This window comes from Pan paniscus, chromosome 5 (assembly GCF_029289425.2).
Source record: "Pan paniscus chromosome 5, NHGRI_mPanPan1-v2.0_pri, whole genome shotgun sequence".
Lineage (NCBI taxonomy): Eukaryota > Metazoa > Chordata > Mammalia > Primates > Hominidae > Pan > Pan paniscus.
In genome coordinates, this window is record NC_073254.2 from 105,901,066 (window position 1) to 105,910,014 (window position 8,949).

General features: G+C 42.0%; 1 pseudogene; it reads right to left on the reverse strand.

Moving 5' to 3' along the window:
* Nucleotides 1-8,154: 8,154 nt before the first annotated feature.
* Nucleotides 8,155-8,263, reverse strand: LOC112440320 (U2 spliceosomal RNA; annotated as a pseudogene).
* Between the last annotated feature and the right edge of the window lie 686 nt (nt 8,264-8,949).

The following is an 8,949-nucleotide window of genomic DNA, read 5'->3' on the forward strand; positions in this document are numbered from 1 at the left end:
TAATTTTTTGTATTTTTAGTAGAGATGGGGTTTCACCGTGTTAGCCAGGATGGTCTCGATTTCCTGACCTCGTGATCCGCCCGCTTTGGCCTCCCAAAGTGCTAAGATTACAGGCGTGAGCCACCGTGCCCAGCCGTCTTTGTGTCTTATTCTTCTTAACATGCCTGAGAAGAGCTATCTTTCCCAGGGTGGGTGCAATGGCTCATGCCTATAATCCCAGCACTTTGGAAAGGCAAAGCAGGAGGATTACTTAAGTCCAGGAGTTTGAAACCAGCCTGGGCAACATAGTGAGACCCTATCTCTGCAGAAAATGAAAAAAATTAGCTGGATGTGGTGGTAAGTACCTGTAGTCCCAGCTACTTGGATGGCTAAGGTGGGCGGATTGCTTGAGCCTGGGAGATTGAGGCTGCAGTGAGCCATGATTGCACCCTGCACTCCAGCCTGGGTTACAAAGTGAGACTGTCTCAAAAACAGCAAAAATTTATTCTTCCTTTTTTCTGCTTTGAATCAGCACACTATAAAGAAACTATTTCTGTTCTTTGGTATTGTATGCATCTATGTCTTGTATAGCTACAAGGTGGATTGTGATATATTCTGACATTAATTAGCTGGTCGAGATTATAAAGTATGGACACACCCCTGTAGACAAGATCTCCCATTTACGTTGTAAAGACAGGTAGTGGGTCCTTAATAGAAAGTCAGTGCATGCAAGGAAAACCTACAGCAGGTAAAAAAGGGAGTTTTGAGAATTCAAGGAGAGTAGATATTTAGGCAAAAACTTTTTTGTTGAAGGGATGAAGGTAGAGAGGGTCACCAAGCTGGCACCTACCACATGGACTCAGAATGCATTGAATTCTCCCAGTTCTAGATATTCACTTGCCTCTTGTAGTTAGATTTTTTAGTTTAGTTATTGTTATATCTGATTCATTACTGAAGCCTCATTCCAGACTTTTCCCAATTAAGCTATAGTGTCCACCTTGGGCAAGAGTTTTATGTGGGGAGTAACAATCCTTGGAGTATCCAACCCTCAAAGAGACAGTAAATTTGGTGGGGGAACATAAATTATTTGCCTTCCCCACTTCCTTCCCACCCTATCTGGAGATTCATATATAGCAGCTCCACTGAATGGTGAGCTCTGATAGAGGTCAGGGCACACAGTGATTAACACAGTAAACCAGTATCAAGTAAAAAATACACATTTGAAACCTTGAAATCATCTAGAATTCTCTCTTTTCCACATTTCCTGTATCCAATTAAATTCTTGAATATTCTTCATTCATCCTCACTGCCATCTTTTTTGTTCAGATATTTTTCATGTATTACCAGAGTTTGGGGTCAAAATGAACAGGACTTTATGTGTATCAGATAGTGTAACAGTTATTTCTATTAAGCCTCTATCCCACTAATATGGAAATTATAACTTAAACTTCTCAATTAAAGGTGATTCAGTTTCTTCTTGTTTAAAAAAGTTTTGGAGGGGGGAAGGGTTTTAAAATAGTCTCTTTTAGGTAAATCATTAGACTTTCTGGGTTCTTTCTTTTTTCCCTTATTCCTTGCTAAACTGGTGTATGTATATGTATTAGCCCATTTTCACACTCCTATAAAGAACTTCCCTGAGACTGGGTAGTTTATAAAGAGGTTTAATTGACTCACAGTTACACATGGCTTGAGAGGCCTCAGGAAACTTATAATCATGGTGGAAGAAGAAGGAGGTCTTACATGGTGATAGATGAGAGAGACAGAGAGAGAGAGAGAGAGAGAGAGAGAAGGGGGAAGAGCCCCTTATAAAACCACCAGATCTCATGAGAAATCACTCACTATTATGAGAACAGCATGAGGGAAACTGCCCTCATGATCCAATCACCTCACACCAAGTTCTTCCCTCAACACCTGGGGATTACAATTCAATATGAGATTTGGGTGGAGACATAGAGCCTAACCATATCATTCCACCCTTTGGCCCTCCCAAATCCCATGTCCCTTTTTCTTTTTTTCCTCTTCTTTTTTTTTTTTTTTTGAGATAGAGTCTCACTCTATCACCCAGGCTGGAGTACAGTGGTACAATCTCAGCTCACTGTAACCTCTTCCTCCTGGGTTCAAGTGATTCTCCTGCCTCAGCCTCCTGAGTAGCTGAGATTACAGGGACACACCACTATGCCTGGCTAATTTTTTGTATTTTTAGTAGAGATGAGATTTCACTATGTTGGCCAGGCTGCTGGTCTTGAACTCCTGACCTCGTGATCCAGCCACCTCAACCTCCCAAAGTGCTGGGATTACAGGCATGAGCCACCACACCCGGCCCCATGTTCCTTTTACATTTCAAGCCTCCTCAACAGTCCCCCAAAGTCTTAATTCATTCCAACATTAACCCAAAAGTCCAAGTCCAAAGACTCATCTGAGACAAGGCAAGTTCATTTTACCTATGATCCTGTAAAATCAAAAGCAAGTTAGTTACTTCTAGATACAATGTGGGTACAGGCATTGGGTAAATGTTCCCATTCCAAATGAGAGAAATTGGCCAAAACAAAGGGGCCACAGACCTCATGCAAGTCTGAAATCCAGAAGGCAGTCATTAAACCCTAAAGCTCTGAAATTATCTCCTTTGACTATATGTCTCAAATCTGGGGCACACTGATGCAAGGGGTGGGCTCCCATGGCCTTTGGCAGGTCCCTCATGGGCTGTTGAGTGCCTGTGGCTTTTCCAAATATACAGTGCAAGGTGTCAGTGGATCTACCTTTCTGGGGTCTGGAGGACAGTGGCCCTCTTCTTACAGTTCCACTAGGCAGTGTCCCAGTGGGGACCCTGTGTGGGGGCTCCAACGCCACATTTCCCTTCCAAACTGCCCTAGCAGAGGTCCTCAATGAGGGCTCCACCCCTGCAGCAGACTTCTGCCTGGACATCAAGTGTTTCCATACATCCTTTAAAATCCAGGCAGAGCTTCCCAAACCTGAATTCTTGACGTCTGTGTACCTGCAGGCTCAACTCTACGTTGAACCTGCCAAGGCTAGGAGCTTGCACCCTCTGAAGCAACAGCCTGAGCTGTACCATGGCTCCTTTTAGCCATGGCTGGAGCTGGAGAAGCTGGGATGCAGGGAGGCAGGGTACTAAGTCTTGAGGTTGCACACAGCAGTGGGGCCCTGGGCCCAGCCCATGAAACCATTTATCCCTTCTAGGCCTCCAGACCTGTGATGGGAGGGGCTGCTGTGAAGGTCTCTGTCATGCCCTGGAGACATTTTCTCCATTGTCTTGGCTATTAACTCATTACTCATGCAAATTTCTGCAATCAGCTTGAATTCTGTGATGGTTAATACTGAGTGTCAACTTGATTGGATTGAAGGATGCAAAGTATTGATCCTGGGTATGTCTGTGAGGGTGCTGCCAAAGGAGATTAACATTTGAGCCAGTGGGCTGGGAAAGGCAGGCCCACCCTTAATCTGGGTGGGCACCATCTAATCAGCTGCCAGTGTGGCTAGAATATAAGCAGGCAGAAAAATGAGACTGGCCTAGCCTCCCAGCTTACATCTTTCTCCCATGCTGGATGCTTCCTGCCTTCGAACATTGAACTCCAAATTCTTCAGTTTTGGAACTCAGACTTGCTCTACTTGCTCCTCAGCCTGCAGATGGCCTATTGTGGGACCTCATAATTGTGTGAGTTAATACTTTATATACACACACACACACACACACACACACACACACACACACATGTTCCTTTAGTTCTGTCCCTCTAGAGAACCCTAATAGGGAGTCCTAATTGAGGGAGCAAAAGGATAATATCTACCATGATGCAAACACACAAAAGCATATACTATTAGATCAGATACACAGATGAGAAAGAGAAAGTAGCCAAATGTTACCACTCCTTGGCTCTCCTTGCTCCTCAGCTTGCAGACGACCTATTGTGGGACCTTGTGATCATGTGAATTAATACTTAATAAACTTCCCTATATATGTATATGTATCCTATTAGTTCTGTCCCTCTAGAGAACCCTGACTAATACCAATTTCTCCCCAGAACATGGGTTTTTATTTTCTACCACGTGATCAGACTGCAAATTTTCCAAACTTTTATGCTCTGCTTCCCTTTTAAACATAAGTTCCAATTTTAGACCATCTTTTCACAGGTATTTAGGGATGAGTGGGGCAGGGAGGGCTCTTCCCCTACCCACTAGAAATGTCAGGTGATGGTTCAGAAATTACACATTTCCACTCTAAAAATGATACTTAGGCAGCACCAGGGAGAAGCCATTTCTTGATGGCCCACACCCGTTAACATCAAAATGTTAATAGAATGCTGGCCCCCAGGGAGAAGCAAGTTCCTGGGCATGCGTGTTAAGGGACAAAATGGTGAAGTATGGTCTTCCAGGGGCACATTCCACCAGAAAAGGGAAGAAATCCTCAGATGGGCATGAGTATAACTCTGTGAACACATTGTGTGTGCTCAGTTCCAAAGGGAATGGAAAGTACTGGGCATGCAGAAAGCCCACCCTAAGGGAAGAATCATGGGAAAGTGGTGAGCCTATGAAGTCCTAGGATTAAGGCTAAAGGCCCTTTTTTTTGGCTGTCTTCTTTTGCTCTCTTTTCTCTCTTGGAGCTTCAGGCAACTGCTTGGGTCTCTTTCAAGTGAATTTTCCTTTCTTTCTATTCCAAGGCCTTTTTAAATAAACTTCCATTCCTGCTCTGGAACTTGCCTCAGTCTCTTTTTCTGCTTTATGCGTCTCAGTTGAATTGTTTCTTCTGAGGCGTTAAGGACTGAAGTTGCTACAGACCCACGTGGGCAGGCCACTGGTAACTTGGGGTAACTCGGATTTCTTCCACTGGTAACAATCTGTCTCAAGTTCAAAGTTCCACGGATCTCTAGGGCAGGGGCAGAATGCCACCAGTCTCTTTGCTAAAGCATAGCAAGGGTAACCTTTGCTCTAGTTCCCAATGGGTTCCTCATCTCCATCTGAGACCACCTCACCCTGGACTTAATTGTCCATATCGCGATCAGCAATTTGGTCAAAACCATTCAACAAGTCTCTAAGAAGTTCCAGACTTTCCCACATTTTTCTGTCGTCTCCTGAGCCCTCCATACTGTTCCAACATCTGCCTGTTACCCACTTCCAAAGTCGCTTCCACATTTTCATGCTATCTTTAGTGGTACCCCACTCTACTGGTACTGAAGCAGGATATTTTTCTGACCCCTTCATGGGACTCATGACAAGGGCATCCCATTTACTCAGTCCATAGCTCTAAACTCTTCTCAGGAGGGAGCACATGAGCAAATGAGGCAGGAACTGGAGTACATGAGAGCTGAAGTTAGCCAGCCACTCTGACACTGGCAGGAGCAAACTTCATTCACTTGGACCTGCTGTGTTCTGCCCTTTGTGGGAAGGGGCATGCAGGTAAGTGAGTGCAGAGTTGGAGTGAGTACTTTTAGGCACTGGCAGGAGCCAACTTCATGCTGGCCCCACTGCAGCATCTAGAGTGGGGGTGCCTGAAACCCCAGAGGAAGTGTTACATGCTTTTTTAGCTCTGCTGTCTGCAGACAGCTTAAGAGTTAATGGCTCAGTGGGCCCTCTGCCATTTTGCATGAGGAAGCTGCCTTCTGCCAGGGAAGGCAAAAGGCAAGTGTGACAGCGTTTTTGTGTCTACACTTGTGGTTCCTGAGCTCTTGCTCAGAATCCAGGAGAAAGGAGGACACATGAATAAATTGAAGATTGGTAAATGTGGGGGATTTTATTGTTAAGGAAAGTGGCTCTCAGCAGGAAGGGGAGCTGAAAAGGGGATGAGGTGGGAAGGTAATCTCCTGAAGCCTCACCCACTTTGGCTGGATCCTTCTTTGAAGTTATGCCATCAAGCTGTCCCTCTGGTCTGATGTTCCACTTCTGTCTGATGTCCAGCTGTAGTCTCCAATGTCCAGCTGCTTCTCCTACCTCTGCTGGCTGGGTCTGGGGTTTTTATAGGCACAGGATGGGATGGAGTGGGGCCATGAGAGGTTTTGGAAAAGGTAACATTGAAGCAGGAAAACAGAGATGCAAGTTCTCACTTTGGGCCACAGTCTCAGGCTTTTTGACTTGATGGTGGGGCCTTTATCAGGGATCTGCCCTCTTCTGCCCATAATTTCTCTGCCTCATGTCTATATCAGTACTAATTCTCTGTATTATCCCATTCTCACACTGCTATAAAGAACTTCCCTGAGGCTGGGTAGTTTATAAAGGAAGGAGGTTTAATTGATTCACAGTTCTGCATGGCTGGGGAGGCCTCAGGAAACTTACAATCATGGTGGAAGGGGAAGCAGACACATCTTACATGGTGGCAGGTGGGAGAGAGAGAGAGAGAGAGAGAGAACCCACTCACTATCAGAAGAACAGCATGGAGGAAACTACCTACATTATTCAATCACCTCCCACCAGATTCCTTCCTCAACACCTGGGGATTACAATTCAAGATGAGATTTGAGTGGGAACACAAAGCCTAACCATATCAGTGCATATGGTGGATTTTTTATGACCATGTAAAGGTAAAAGAAAGAGAAACTTGGTTCTATGCACAAAGGTTCAAAACTTCCTCTGGATCATTACTGGCTTTGGTTGAGTTGTGTTGTTCTTTGTCTGATACAGATTGTCTTCTGACCTCACTGAGTTTTCTTGAGCAAATTATCCCACTTTATCTTTGTGTACTGGCATTCATTGCTTACAGCTCTGGATATTGCCTCAGGCATCAGGATTAGCCACCTACTTCCAAGCTTCAGCCTGTGCTTCATTATTATTATTATTATTATTATTATTATTATTATTATTATTATTATTTTGGCTATTTGTTCTCTTGGGGACACGTGGGAACTTCTGGATCTTCCCCCACCACAGCCAAGCTGTAGACAACCAGCAATAACAGCCCTAGCTATCAGTCTGGATCCTCTCCTTTGGCCATACTATGCAAATTATCCCTAGGCTTGGTAGATATGGTATGGTGCTGGATGTGGGATTTTCTCTGATGGTCTTACAGACTCTCCTAGGCTAAACCTGCAAAACAGGCCATTAGCTCCAAGGTACTTAAATTCTTCCTTATGGCATCCTTCTCTCTAAGCATTCAACTTTTGCATATCTCTTTCTTCTTCCACTTTTTTTTGTATATGCCTTTCTACTTCTTCCTGCCTGATCAAGCCTTCATGTATTTCATATACTGAATTCCTATTTCCTGTCTCTTATTGTAAACCTCAATGTTCAGACTTGTAGATTTTGGTTTACCTATGTAAAAGGATATTTTTATTTTGTGTTTAAATTTAGAAACCTTCTATTTTTAAGTAAAGACTAATTTTCAAGGTTATTATTTTGTGAGAACTAAGAAAAGAAGACAGCTTTGAGACTCAATAAAGTTGAATAGTGTCCCCTTGCCCTAACTGGTATCTCCTTACCCCATGGAAAAATGGATGTCAGTAATTCTAAAGGTGGGAATATATAGCTGAGAAAATACACCTGAAGATACTCCAGACGTTCTTCCCATTATATCTGGGTTATTTTGTCTCCATTTTTACATCTTTGATTTCATTCTCCATGTTGCTGCTAGGATGTTTTTAAAAAAATACAAATCTGCTTATATTGCTTTCTTGCTTGAAATTCTTCTGTGGATTTCATAGTACATTTAAGACTCTTAGCTTATACTTTTTGTTCACTCCAGTTCTTTCTGATATGCCTTCCTCGTTGTTCTCCATTTTTCTTAATTTTTATTGTTTCCCAGGTTCCTTCTTGAGTTCTTCCTTGGTAAAGTCTTCTTTGACCATCTCTACTCGCAGGCATCACTCTCTTTTTCTGAGCTCCTGTAGAGGAAAGTCTGGTAGACTTACTAGGAGATGATCAAAGTATAGGATGGCCACTTAAGTTATTGTCCATGTTGGACACTTTTGAATGGAAAAATGAGTTTGTTAACAATTATTTTGCAGTAATAGGCATAAACTGAAAATCTTCAAGGCAAACCAGGATGCACAGTCACTTTACTTAATGAGACTCCTGGATTGTAATTTGTTAACTGTGTGTCCTGGGTTGATAGGGTTAATTTTTCAAGTCCTCCATTTTCTCATCTGTGAGCATAATATGCTTCATTGAATGTATCAAACAATATTTGAGTATTTCTGAAATACTTATATTAGTGATAAGGCACTATGTAACTATAAGGAATTATCACCAACTAGTTGACACCATTATATATAATCTTATATGGTATTTAAACTGATAAGAACAAATACTACACTTGATCTTAGCTAACAGGCCAGGAAGCTTATATGGTATTAAAACTTTAGTGTTTTGATCTAAATGTGTTTGTCCATTTATTATTTACTTTAATATGTATTAATTTTTTATGTGTTTTCAAAAAATTTATTAAATTTATAAAATACAAGTGCAATTTCTTTGCATACATAGATTACATAATGGTCATGTCAGGGCTTTTTGGGTATCCATTATCTGAATAATATACATTGTATCCATTAAGTAATTTCTCATCCTCTGCCTCACTCCCACCTCACCCTTCTGAGTCTCCATTTGCTATCATTCCACTCTCTACATCCATGTGTACACATTTTTTAGCAGCCATTTATGAGTGAGAACACATGATATTGTGTCAGGCTTGTTTTACTTAAGATAATGACCTCCAATTCCATCCATGTTGCTGCAAATGACATGATTTCATTCTTTTTTTATTACCAAATAGTATTTCATTATGTATATATACACCATATTTTCTTTATCCATTTGTTGATGGACACTTAGGTTGATTACATATCTTTGCTATTGTGAATAGTGCTGTGATAAACATACAGGTGTAGGTATCTTATTGATAAATTGATTTCTTTTCCTTTGGGTAGATATTCAGTAGTGAGATTCCTGAATTGAATGGTAATTCTATTTTTAATTCTTGCAAAATATCCATACCGTTTTCCATAGAGATTATACTAATCTACATATTTC